This window comes from Sturnira hondurensis, unplaced genomic scaffold, assembly GCF_014824575.4.
Source record: "Sturnira hondurensis isolate 20B ecotype Veracruz unplaced genomic scaffold, ASM1482457v3 Scaffold0003166, whole genome shotgun sequence".
NCBI lineage: Eukaryota > Metazoa > Chordata > Mammalia > Chiroptera > Phyllostomidae > Sturnira > Sturnira hondurensis.
In genome coordinates this window covers 420342-433298 of record NW_028075797.1, presented here as the reverse complement: position 1 = coordinate 433298, position 12957 = coordinate 420342, and positions in this window count along the sequence as shown.

Sequence of the window (12957 nt, the reverse complement as noted above, 5' to 3'; positions counted from 1 at the left end):
TGTTTATATTTTGTACATAACTTACAAGTATTTTGTATCTACTAAATAGTTAATAAAAACAAAAAACGCACTGCCATTCACCATTGGACTAGGAAGTTGTTGAGTGTGCAGAAGACGGCCTATGGCATGACAAAGGCGGTAGAAGTTGCCAAATATCTAAAATAGTTGTTGATGTGAGTCACTTATGAGTCATGAAGGAGAATGGTGGCAGACCTCCCAAAATATATCTTTTAGCAAAGGTATTAATAGGTTTCAACTGGATTTCAAAAGAAGCTGCCTAACTTCCAGTACAAGTAATTAAACCAAAGATAAAACTATCCTTAAGATCATACCTTCCATCTTAAACTTGTTAAAAGAATTCAAATTATAGATGGAGGCTTTGACAAGCATGCCACTGCAAGTAGTGAACAACTGCCAGTAGCCAAGGGTAATTTAAATATTAACAGTTTGGTGACTATGGATTAAATTTTAACTTGGATTGTGACAATGAAGAGCAACATGGTGTGTCAGGACCAACATATGATGTCATAAGTTAGAAATGCAGTTTGTCAATTCTGTGCTTCAAAGTCCAAACCGGAAAAAAGTTTTAACTCCTGTATTTTTGTACATAATGTATTTTTTCTGAAAATCTGTCATTAAATCAATGAATGTCTTACACTCAATGAAATATTAGAATCAATAAATACTTGTTGGGACTTCTAGTCAAGATGGCCAAGTAGGTAAATTCTGTGCTTGCTTCCTCCCATGACCACATCAAAATTACAGCTAACTTACAGAACAACCATCATTGAGAACCACCAGGAGACTAGCTGAACAGAATTCCTATAATTAAGGATATAAAGAAGAGGCCATGTGGAGACTGGCAGGAGAGGAAGAGATACAGAATGGGCAGGTCCCCCACACACAGAGTGGCCATTAAGAATCAGGAGGGAAAGCTCAGCTGCAGAGGTATCCCCCTTCACTCCAAGGAAGAAGGGGCTCCTCAACCCAGGGCATCAGTGTGAGGATTTATAAGAAAATTAATTTTGCCTTCTCACACAACCAAGAGAGAACAACAGCAAATTTAAAAACAAAAAATAACCAGAACAGCCAGAAAATTGAACTGTATGGAAGTTTGACAACCAAGGAGTTAAAGAAGAAACATTCATTCATACTGGTAGTAGGGGCAGAGACAGACAGATGCGGCAGAGAGAATGTGGCAAGGCTGCAGCTCAAGGACTGGGCAGATGTGGTGGCTGGTGGGCTGGGTGGTCCCACATTTGCCAGGAGGAACAACTAGGGAGCAAAGTAGACTGTGCAACCCAGGGTTCCAGCCTGGGGAAATAAAGCCTCAAAACCTCTGGCTGTAAAAACCTGTGGGGGTTGTGGTGGCAGGTGAAACTCAGCCTCACAGGAGAGTTTGTTGGAGAGATGCACAGGGTCCTAGAACAAACACAGGCCCACACCTGGGAATCAGCACCAGAAAGGTCCAGTTTGCTTGTGGGTAGCAGGGGAAGTGACTGCAAGCTGGCCTAGAGCCCAGCAAGCAGCATTGGTCCCTTATGGATCTCTCTCCCTTATACAGTGCCACAATGCAGCAACGTGGGTTGCCCTGCCCTGGCAAATACCTAAGGCTCTTCCCCTTACAACATAACAGGTGTGCTGAGACAATGGAATATGGCCAAAAAGAAAGAACAGATCAAACATCCAAAAACAGAGCTAAGCAACAAAGAGATAGCCTACCTATCAGATGCAGAGATCAAAACACTGGTAATCAGGATGTTCATAGAAATGGTTGAGTATGGTTACAAAATAGAGGAAAAAGTGGAGTCTATGCAAAATGAAACATTGTATATATATGGAACCAACAGTGAAGGGAAGGAAACTGGTACCCAAATCAACAGTTCGGAGCAGAAGGAAGAAATAAACATTCAACCAGAACAGAATGAGAAACAAGAATTCAAAAAAATGAAGAGAGTTTTAGGGACATCTGGGACAACTTTAAACATTCCAACATCAGAATCATAGAGGTGCCAGAAGGAGAAGAGGAAGAGCAACAAACTGAAAACTTACTTGAAAACATAATGAAGGAGAAGTTCCCCAATCTGGCAAAGGAAATAGACTTCCAGAAAGTCCAGGAAGCTCAGAGAGTCCCAAAGAAGGTGTACCCAAGGAAGCCCACACCAAGGCACATCATAATTACATTACCCAAGATTAAAGATAGGAGAGAATCTGAAAACAGCAAGAGAAAAGGAGACAGTTACCTACAAAGGAATGCCCATAAGACTATCAGCTGGTTTCTCAAAACAAACCTTGCAGGCAAGAAAGGGCTGGAAAGAAGTATTTGAAGTCATGAAAGGCAAGGGTCACTCCAAGATTACTCTAAGATTACTCCAAGAGTTACATCCAAGATTACTCTATTTAATAAAGCTATCATTTTGCATAGAAGGGCAGGTAAAGTGTTTCCCAGATAAGGTCAAGTTAAATAAGTTCATCATCACCAAGCCCTTATTATATGAAATGTTAAAGGGACTTATCTAAGAAAAAGAAGATCAAAACTATGAACAGTAAAATGACAACAAACTAACAACTATCAACAACTGAACCTAAAACAAAACAAAAAGAAACTAAGCAAACAGCTAGAACAGGAACAGAATCACAGAAATGGAGATCACATGGAGGGGTATCAGTGGGGAGGTGGAACGGGGAGAACAGGGGGAAAGGTACAGGGAATAAGAATCATAGATGGTAGGTACAAGATAGACAGGGGGAGGTTAAGGATAATCTAGGAAATGGAGAAGCCAAAGAATTTATATGTACAACCCATGGACATGAACTAAGGGGAGGAGTATGCTGAAAGGAGGGGGGGCGGTGCCGGGAAGAAGGAGATAAAGAAAGAAGTGGTATAACTGTAATAGCACAATAAGTGAAGTATACTTAAAAATAAAAAAAGAATTCTACCACAATAAAAAGTAGAAAAAACAAAGAGTGGGGATTCTGGAACTGGAGTATCTGGGTTTGAATCTTGGCTTCCCACTTTATCTCTGTGATCTGGGGAGAGATACATTTTTTTTGCACCAGCTTTCTCTTTGTGCCCAAAGATAGGATTACATATTTTTCAGTGTGTAATATGCACCCACATTTTTGTGAGCATCATACATGAAATTATTATACCCAATAGCATGTAATTATTATGCCCCTGTATAGTCTGCATCCTTATTTTTCCCTAAAAAACCTGGGCAAAAGTGTGTATGTTATACATGGTCATACTTACCTTGTAAGTACCTTGAAAGGATTAAATGTGTTGTTTCACATGAAGTACTTAGCGCAGCACCTAGCATATGAGAAGTATATTAAACACTCATTAATGCTACATATTACAATTCTTGCTAGACTAAGTTTGCTAGATATATTAAAGAGGTAATACATTTTAAATGCTTGCTTAGTACAGTTCCTGGTACATAAGGGCTAAATACATGTAAGGTAATGTCCTGTTTAACGGGACAGCTAAACCTGCATTTGGCGCCTTGTCAGTTCCATTCCTTTTCACACTCAAGTATATCCTGAGCTACTTAACTTTTCACATTTTTAGACCTTCCCATTTCTCCTAGGTTGTAAATAAGCTGAAGGCAAGTCCAGGGCCTGTGCCGTTTTGCAGTCCCTCCAGCCCTGTTCTTTATATGCAGTCTGGACTCGACATATATTTACAGCATACAATTAAGATGCTTTTAAAGAAAGAACATTCAGCAGATCCTCCGGTTCGACTCCCCCCCCCACCCCCCCACTGATTGGTTCATCCAAACACACAAAGTGGGGCTTTCAGAACAAGGTCCTATTATCAACACAGTGATAAGAGAAAGATTCCCTTCAAACAGTGATCGAGTCCATCCACCCCTCTAACTTTTTAAATCAGAAGAAAGTGACCGGATGCCTCTCGCACGCCAACTGTTATCCACCCGGTAGTAGATGTCACCAGAGTTTCGAGTTAATTCTGCCAACAGACTCTCTTAGTGCTTAGGTAAGATTCCTCCAGGTTTGAGGATGCTTACCAGTCTCTGGCTGCCACCCCAGATCCAAAAAACTAGGTAGCTTTCAGCTTCATCGACTTTTTATTAAGGGAGCGAGCATTCAGCAGGTATGTATTTCTGTAGAGGAAATTTAAACCAGATACCCAACCCTGCGTACAACTCATTATTTTTTTAGAGAGGGGCAGGCCTCAGAATCTTCCAAGAGGGTGATTCTATCCCTAAAGGTGACATTCTATATCGGCAAGCACAGAGAAGTTGCCTGGGAAATCCTGTGGTGGTGTCACAGTGGTGTCACTTTTTTTAACTTAAAAATTATTTTATTCATTTATTTTATTAAAAAAATTTTTTGTCCTCGCTCAAGGACATTTTTTCATTGTTTTCACAGAGCGGAAAGGAGGGGCAGGGGAGAGAGAGAGAAACATCAATGTGAGAGGGAAACATCGACAGCCTGGCGCCTGGCAGCTGCAGTCCAGCTCTGGGGACAGACTGGCTCCGTGGGCCCAACACCCAGGACGCCTTCTGGCTCACCTCCAACCAGAATTGAACCTCAACCTGAGTATGTGTCCCGACCGGGAATCAGATCCATGACCCTTCTGCCCATGGGGCAATGCTCCAACCAACTGAGCCACACCAGCTAAGGCTATTTTAGTTTTTTATTAAGGTATAGGTGGCACACAATATTATATTAGTTTCAGGTGTACAACATAGTGATTCGACATTTATGTATCTCACAATGTGATCACCACACTAACTCTAGTGACCACCTATCACCATGCAAAGTTCTCATACTGTTACTGACCCTACCCCCTTTCCCTTTCCCCCATTCTTCAACCTCTCATCCCTCTGGCAACAATCAGTTTGCTCTTTGTTTCTATGACTCTGTTTGGTTTGGTTCTGTTTGTTCATTTGTTTTGTTTTTTCATTTCCACAAATAACTGAAATCATATGGTATTTGTCTTTCTCTGTCTGACCTGTTTCACTTAGCACAATACCCTCTAGGCCCATCCATGTTGTCACAAGTGCCAAGATTCTATTTTTTTTATTGCTGAATATAATATTCTCTTATATATACATATATATATATATATCACTTTTAAAACCAACTTCTCCTTTTAAGAGCTAATATCTATTATTACAGTTCTGTGTTGTACAGTGGTTTGGAAAGCTTTTGTTTTTATACACTTAAAATAGTTCTTCTAACATTCTGATCATAAAACAACCATGATATTATATAAAATTAAAACATTTAGAAAGTATTAAAAAGGAAAATTAAAACTATCTGTAATCCTCAAACCCAGTGGTGACTACTGATACGGTTTTGCTGCTTTTCTTTATTTTTTTTCTAGCCTTGCATGGGATTTTAAAACAAATTTGGAACTTTGCTTAACATTAAGCTAGGATAATTTTCTTGCATAATTATCCTTTAATTGAAACATTGCCCTCTACAACAGTTTACACTGAAAATTTTCAACTTCAGTAGTCAATATTTCTACATAAATTTTTTATTGTGTCTACTATTATTTTTCTCAGCATTACTTTCTAGAAATGAAATTACTGTGCCAAAAGTAAAAAAGGTTTTTAAGGCTCTTGACACCCAGCACTAATTTGCTTTCTGGACATGTTATAATTTGTGCTTCCATCAATGAGGTACATTTCTTTGTATATTCATAGTCACAAAATGCTATCATAAATTTTCATCTTTACCAATTTAATAAAAAATTCTATTTTGTTATTGCATCATTTTGCATTTCTTTGATCACTAATAGAGTTAAATATTTTTCCTCTGTTCTTGACCATTTGTAAGTTAAATGGTTAAATTGTTTGTTTATGACCTATATGCATTTTTAATTGATTGAAATCACTTAAAATCCTATTTTTGATTTGAAAAAGTACTTTAATTTTTTTATTTTATTAGTAATTTGTTTTCTTTTCAGCTTTATTTCAATATAATTGACATAGCATCATGTAAGTTTAAGGTGTACCACATGATTTGATGCACTTATATTTTGCAAAATTATGATCACAATAGTGTTAGTTAACCCATCTCTCACCTCATATGAATACCTTTTCTTTTCCTGTTGTGAGAACATTTGAGGTCTACTCTCTTAGCAACTGGCAAGTATAGAACGCCATATGGTAACTACACTCACCATACTGTACTTTAAGCTCTTCAGAATTTGCTCATCTCGTAACTGGAAGTTTGTGCCCTTGACCCGCACCTCCTCGATTCTCACCCCTCAGCCCCAGACAACTGCCAGCTCACTCTCTGTTCTGTGAGTTCAGTGTTTTTAGGTCCCATATGTAAGTAAGAAAATACAGTATTCGTTTTATCTCCATCTGACTTATCTCACTTCACATGATGCCTTTAAAGTCCATTTTTGTCACAAATGGCAAACTTTTCTTCTCATGGGTAAATAATAGTTCATTTTACACACATCACATAAACATTTATATGTTGTGTCTAAAACATTTTCCACATTCCACCCTCCATCACTAGACATGCAGGTTGTTTCCAAGTTCTGGCTATTCTGACTGATGCTGCAATGACATGGGGGTACAGACATCTCCTCAAGATACTGAGTTCATTTCCTTTGGAAAACACTCAAAAGTGGGATTGCTGGATCATCCTATGATGGTTCTACTTTTAATTTTGGGGGAACCTCTATACTGTTTTCCACCTCAGCTGCACCTATTTACATTCCTACCAACAGTGCACAAGGGTTCCCTTTCTCCACATCTTTGCCAACACTTACTATTTGTCTTTTTAAAAATATCCATTCTGACAGGTGTGAGGTGGTACTTCACTGAGATTTTTATTTGCATTTACCTGGTGATTAGTGATGTTGAGCACCTTTCCATATACCTGTTGTCCATCTGAATGTCTCCTTTGCAAAAATGTCTATTCAGATCCTCTGCCCATTTTTTTTTTCAGATTTTGTTTCTTTCTATTGAGCTACAAATCTATTTTGGGTTTTAATCCCTTATCAGATACATGGTTTACAAATATCTCCCCTCGTTCTACAAATTGCCTCTTTATTTTCTTGATGGTCTCCTTCTCTGTACAGAAGCGTTTTGAGTTGGTGTAGTCCCACAGGTTTACTTCTGCTTTTGCTGCCTTTGCTTTTGTTGTCAAATCCAAAAAATCATTGCCAAGACCATTTCAAGGAGGCATGTTTTCTTCTAGGAGGTCTGTGGCTTCAGGTCTGATGTTTCCTTATTAATTTTTTTAGATAATCTCTTCATTATTGAAACCATGACGTTAAAGTCCCCTATTATGTCATTATTGTCAATTTCTATCCCTTCAGATCTTACAGTATTTGCTTTAGATATTTAGGCCTTTAACACTTGGTGCATATAGATTTACAATTATTACAGTATATTCCTTTGGTGAATTGACCCATTTATCATTATATAATTATTTTCTTTGTCTCTTGTTACAGTTTTTGACTAAAGTTGATTTTGTCTGATACGAGTATAGCTATCCATGCTCTGTTTTAGTTTCATTTGCATAAAATATTTTTCCCATCATTTTGTGGGGGCCTGTGTGTGTCCTTGAAGCTTAAGTAAGTCTTTTCTAGGAAGCATATATTCGAGTCACCTTTTTGTCCATTCAGCTACTCCATGTCTTTGGAGAATTTAATCCATTTACATTTAATAATGTTATTTCCCATTGATGTTATACTGAGAATAAACTTTTACCAATTTAACCACCTTTATAGAATATACATTCTACAATATATAGAAAATTTTAAGTCCAACAAAAGTTAAAGAAAATATTTACCTATTTTACTATATTTACTATTCTTTTACCATTTCATGATCTAACATTTGTGTCTTTAGTCTATCTGGCATTGAATTCATGGTAGCATGAGATGAAGCTCTACTTTTATTACTTACCAAACATGGGTAATTTTGTTGGTATCCATTTGGGGAGTGGAGAGCGGTCACGTATAAGGAGTTGAGTGCAAATGAACTGGCTAGGAATGGTGCTGTACCTCTCCCCCTCCGAGTCTTCCTTATCTAGACCTCTTTCTGCCAATGAAATACCTCACCATCAAAGCTGGCTCCATCCAAGTGCATTGCCCCTGGCACTTGTCACATTGAAAAAAGGCTTATAAACTACTGACACAGTGATATTCAACATGATTTAAAATTTTTTAAATTTTGAAATATAGAAGTTGATAAACTAGTAGAGAGGTCTCCCATACACACCTACCTCCAAACGTAATACCATACATAACTGTAGTACAATATCATAACCAGAAAATTGGCTTTGGTACAGTCTGTAAATCTCATTTAAATTTCACCATTTTAATGTGCACTCATTTGTGTGTGCATGCATGTGTGTAGTTTTATACAGTTTTGTCACATGTATGGATTTGTGTAACCATCACCATCATCAAGACACAGGACAAAAATCAAGATCCATCACCACAAAGCACTCCCTCATGCTCCCCTTGACCCCTGTCCCTAACAAAATCAAGATCCATCACCACAAAGCACTCCCTCATGCTCCCCTTGACCCCTGTCCCTAACCCCTGGCAACCACCAATCTTTTCTCGGTTTCCATAATTACGTCACTTCAGCAATGTTGTGTAAATGGAATTAAACAAAATATAACCCGATGCAGAGTTTCTTTCCACTCGGCATACTGTTCTTGACAGCCATCCACATTTTGCATGTATTAACAGTTCTTCCTTTTATTGCTGAATAGTGTTCAATTGTATGAATGTATCCCAGTTGCTTTAACCCATGAAAGGACATGTAGAATGCTGTAAGTTTGGGGCAGTTCAAAAAAAAAAAAAAGAAGCTGCTATTAACCTTTGTGCACAGATTTTGCATAACAACTTCTCATTTCTCTGGAATAAATGGCCAGGAGTGCTATCGCTGGGTTGGATGGTAACTATAAAAGGTCTGTCCAGAAAAAGTCCAGCCATTATTAATATAATGAGAATGGTTTGCGTGACATTGATGGTACCTAGCAGTCAAGGCGAGTGGACTGAAATGTGCATATGTGAACAATAACAGCTTGACTGGTCAGTGGGGGCAAGAGACGCCATTGAGTGAGCATGTGTACGGTGTGGCTGTCACATTAAAAAATGATCTAGTGAGTAGAGCAATGAATCTGCATCAGATTTTGCATTAAGCTTGAACACTCCTCCACAGAAACTATTCCAATGATTCAGAAGGCTGCAGCTATGGGCAACCGGTGATTGGCAGCTCCACCACGACAACACCCCTGCTCCTGCATCATGTCTCATGCAGAATCTTTTGGCAAAACCTCAAATCACCAAGGTAACTAGGCTCCCCTACAGCCCAGATTTGGCACCCTGCATCTTCTGGCTTTTCCCAAAACTTAAATCACCTTTGAAAGAGAAGAGATTTCAGACCGTTGATGAGATTCAGGAAAATACAATGGGGCAGCTGATGGCGATTGGGAGAACTGTGTGAGGTCCCAAGGTGCCTACTTTGAAGGGGACTGAGGTGTCATGGTCCTATGTACAATGTTTCTTGTATCTTCTATCTTCTTCAATACATGTCTCTTTTTCATATTTACATGGCTGGATACCTTCTGGACAGACCTCATATATTTTTTAAGAGACTATTGTACCCAACAATTTTTCAGAGTACCATTAGCAGCCTATATTTCCATCAGCAATTTTTGAGAGATTCAGTTTCTTGGCATCACCAATAGGACTTGATATTGTTATTTCATATTTTTTAAAGCCATTCTCATCTGTGTTTAATGGTAGCTCATGATGGTTTTGACTTATTCCTCTAATGACTAATGATATTGAACATCTTCTCATGAGCTCATTTGCTTTCCACATATTTCTTTCTTTTGTAGCAAATTAGTTTCTTTTCATTTTCTACCTATATATTTATCTTCATAGTTATAACAGTTGGTCATTATATGTTGATTTTTGGAAAAGCAATGTATTCTAGCAACATGTGCTTCTTTTCTGATTCCACATCCTTATTTATTTCTTGGATTCATTGTTCCTTCTGTTTATCAAGACTAGTTCCTTTTACTTGTTTTTTTATTTGTAGTTAAAAGCATTTTAAATTGTGGTAAAATATACATAACAAAATTTAGCATGTTGGCCATTTTTAAATGTTCAGTTCGGTGGCATCCATTATATCGACAATGCTATGCAACCATCACTTCTACCCATTCCTGGAACCTTTCCGTCATCCCAGACAGGAGCTCACTGCCCAGGAAACAGTAACTGCACAGTCCCCCAGCCCCAGCTCCCGGGAACCTCTATTCTGCTTTCTGTCTTGAAGAATTTGCCTCTTCTAGTTACCTCATACATATAAATTCATACAATATTTGCTCTTTTGTCTCTGATTTTTTTCCCTTAGCCAAATGTTTTCAAAGTTTATCCACATTGATTCATGTGTCAGAATTCCATTCTCCTTAAGGGCTGAATAGTATTCCACATTTCGTTGATCTGTTCCTCTGTTGATGGCCATTAGGGTTGTATCCACCTTTTGGTTATTGTGAATAATGCTCCTATGAACATTGGAGTACAGTGTAATAAGCTGAATAGTGTCCCCACAAAAATTCATTATGTTGAAGTTTTAAACCCCGTTACCTCAGAATGTGACTGTATTTTGGAGATAGGATCTTTACAGGTGCAATTAAGTTAAAATGAGGTAAGTAGGGTGGTTCCAATGTGACTGCTGCGTTTATAAGAAGAGGCAGGGTGGACTAGGTCATGCATGGAAGGCAGACAGTTTGAGGACCAGGGGAAGAGGGCTGTGAGCAAACTCAGAAGAGAGGCCTCGGGAGACCTAACCCAGCTGGCACCTTCATATCCCACTTCCTGTCACCAGAACTGTAAAAAAATAAATAAAATTCTGTTGTTTAAGGTACCTAGCCTGTGGTACTTCATTATGAGAGTCCTAGAAAACTGATACAGCAAGTGTTTGTTTGAGTCCCTCCTTTCAGTTATTCTGGGCATTATATCTTGAAGTGGAATTGCCAGATCACGTAGTAGTTCTATAGTTAACTTTGTGAGAAACCACCAAAATACTTTTCATGGTGACTGCACCATTTTACATTCCCAGCAACGATGCACCAGAATTCCAGTTTTTCCACATTCTCATCAACATTCCAACATTCTCATCAAGTGTTATTTTCTGCTTTTATGACATAGTCATCCTGATTGGTGTGAAGTGGCATCTCACTCTGGTTTTGATTTGCATTTGTCCAATGACTAGCGATGTTCAGAATTTTTTCATGGGCTTATGGGTATTTGTATGTTTTCTTTGGAAAAATGTCTATTCAAGTTGTTTGCCCATTTTGAATTTTTTAATTGTTGCTACAAAAGAGTGCTTTATATATTCTGTATATTAAACCCTTACCAGGTATATAATTTGCAAAGTTTTTTTTCTGTAGAATGGTGATTGCCAGGAGCTTGGGGAAGGAGGAAGTGGTGGGGGGAGTAATGGTCAAGCAATACAAATTTTCAGTCATGCGCAGTAAATAAGTACTGGAGATCTGTTATGCAACATACAACCAATAGCTCACAATACTACATTATATACTTCAATTTTTCTAAGAGGGTAAATCTTATGTTAAGTGTTCTTAATACACACACACACACAATAATGACAATAATAAATGGTACAAAAGGAAACTTTGGGAGGTGATAGATATGTTTATGGCCTGGATGGAAGTGATGGTTTCATCGATGTACATTCATCTTCAGATTCATTGCAATATGTACATTAAATTTATACAGCTTAGGAAGTCCAGCCAAGATCGAGGCATAGGTAGAAACCCTTCACTTCCTTGCATAACCAATAGGAAGATAACAACCAATTTAAAATCAATAAACAACCAGGAGCACCAAGAAATCAAACTGCATGGAACTCCAACAACCAAGGAATTAAAGAAAAAATCAATAAAAAATCAAAGAAACATTGCCCAAATGAAAGAACAGAGCATAACCTCAGAGAACTAAGTGATGAGGAATTAGCCAATCTATCTGATGGAGAATTTAAAGCCCTGGTTATCAAAATGCTCACAGAACTGATTGAGCTTGGTCAAAATATGAAAAAAAACAAATGAAAGATACCCAAAGTGAAATAAAGCAAAATATTCAGGGAACCAACAGTGACAGGAAGGAAACCAGGACTCAAAGCAACGGTTTGGAACAAAAGGGAAAAACAAACATCCCACCAGAACAAAATGAAGAAACAAGAATTTAAAAAAGTGAAGAGAGTCTTACAAACCTCTGGGACAACCTGAAATGTTCCAATATCTGAATTATTGGGGTGCCAGAAGGAGAAGAACAACAGTAAGAAGTGAAAAACTTATTTGAACAAATAATGAAGGAAAATTTCCCCGATCTAGTGGAGGAAATAGACTTCCGGGAAATCCAGAAAGCTCAAAGAGTCCCAAAGAAGGCGGACCCAAAGAGCAACACACCAAGGCACATCATCATTAACTTACCCAAGAATAATGATGAAGAGACAATCTTAAAAGCAGCAGGAAGGAAGGAGACAGTTACCTACAAAGGAGTTCCCATAAGACTATCAGCTGATTTCTTAAAATAAACCTTGCAGGCAAGAAGGGGCTGGAAAGAAGTATTCCAAGTCATGAAAGGCAAGGACCTACATCCAAGAATGCTCTATTCAGCAAAACTTTCATTTAGAATGGAAGGGCAGATAAAGTGCTTCTCAGATAAGGTGAAGTTCAAGGAGTTCATCATCATCAAGCCCTTATTATATGAAATGTTAAAGGGACTTATCTAAAAAAAGAAGACCAAAAATATGAACAGTAAGAAGACAACAAACTCACAAATATCAACAAATGAACCTAAAAGAAAAGAAAAATAATGAAAACAAAACCTAAGCAAACAATTAGAACAGGAACAAAATCAGAAAAATGGACATGACATGGAGGGATTTCAGTGGGGAGTGGGAAGAGAGGAATGGG